Source organism: Charadrius vociferus, unplaced genomic scaffold, assembly GCF_000708025.1.
Source record: "Charadrius vociferus isolate BGI_N301 unplaced genomic scaffold, ASM70802v2 scaffold409, whole genome shotgun sequence".
NCBI classification, from domain to species: domain Eukaryota; kingdom Metazoa; phylum Chordata; class Aves; order Charadriiformes; family Charadriidae; genus Charadrius; species Charadrius vociferus.
The window spans coordinates 715522-716330 of NW_009650082.1; the positions used below are offsets into that span (position 1 = coordinate 715522).

Here is an 809-nt window from a genome sequence, read left to right on the forward strand (position 1 = left end):
CCCTGCCACCGTCCTCAGCCCCTGCCACCATCTCCAGTGCCCTGCCACTGTCCCCAGTGCCCTGCCACCGTCCTCAGTCACTGCCACCTTCCCCAGCCCCTGCCACCGTCCTCATCCCCTGCCACTGTCCCCAGTGCCCTGCCACCACCCTGGGGCACTGCCACCATCCCCAGCCCCTGCCATCACCCCCAGTGCCCTGCCACAACCCCTGGACACTATCGCCATTCCCAGGGTTCTGCCACCAACCCCAGCATGCTGCCACCAGCTCTGGACACTGCCACTCTCCCCACTGCCTGCCACCAATCCCAAGGCCTCTACCACCAACCCCAGCACCCTGCCACCATCCCCGGGGCACTGCCACCACCCCTGGACACCATCACCATCCCCAGGGCTCTGCCATCATCCCCGGGCCCTGCAACCACACTGGGACTCTGCCATCCTCCCTGGGGCTCTGCCCTGACCCCAGCCCCTGCCATCACCCCCAGACACTGCCACCACCCCTGGGGCCTCCGCCCTGACACTCAGGTCCCACCACCCCCCTGGGCCTCTGCCAGCACTCCCTAACACCATTCCCAGTCACTGCCACCACCCTGGGGCTCTCCCCTTATCCCTGGGGCCCCCAGCCCCTGCCACCACCCTGGGGCCCTGCCACCATCCCTGGGGCTCTGCCTGATCCCCAGCCCCTGCCATCACCCCTGGACACCGCCACCACCCTGTCCCCCACGCAGGGCAGGATGGTGCTGGGCTGGTGGTCCCTACCTGGTGGCGATGAGGGGGTAGCTGTGCACGGGTTTGCCCAGGGCGTCGCG

General features: G+C 69.0%; 1 protein-coding gene across 1 annotated transcript in view; it reads right to left on the reverse strand.

Annotated features, from left to right (window-relative positions):
- Positions 1 to 809, reverse strand: part of SNTA1 (syntrophin, alpha 1) — a 10468-nt gene that overhangs the window by 1714 nt on the left and 7945 nt on the right. The gene's annotated exons all lie outside the window — the stretch shown is intronic.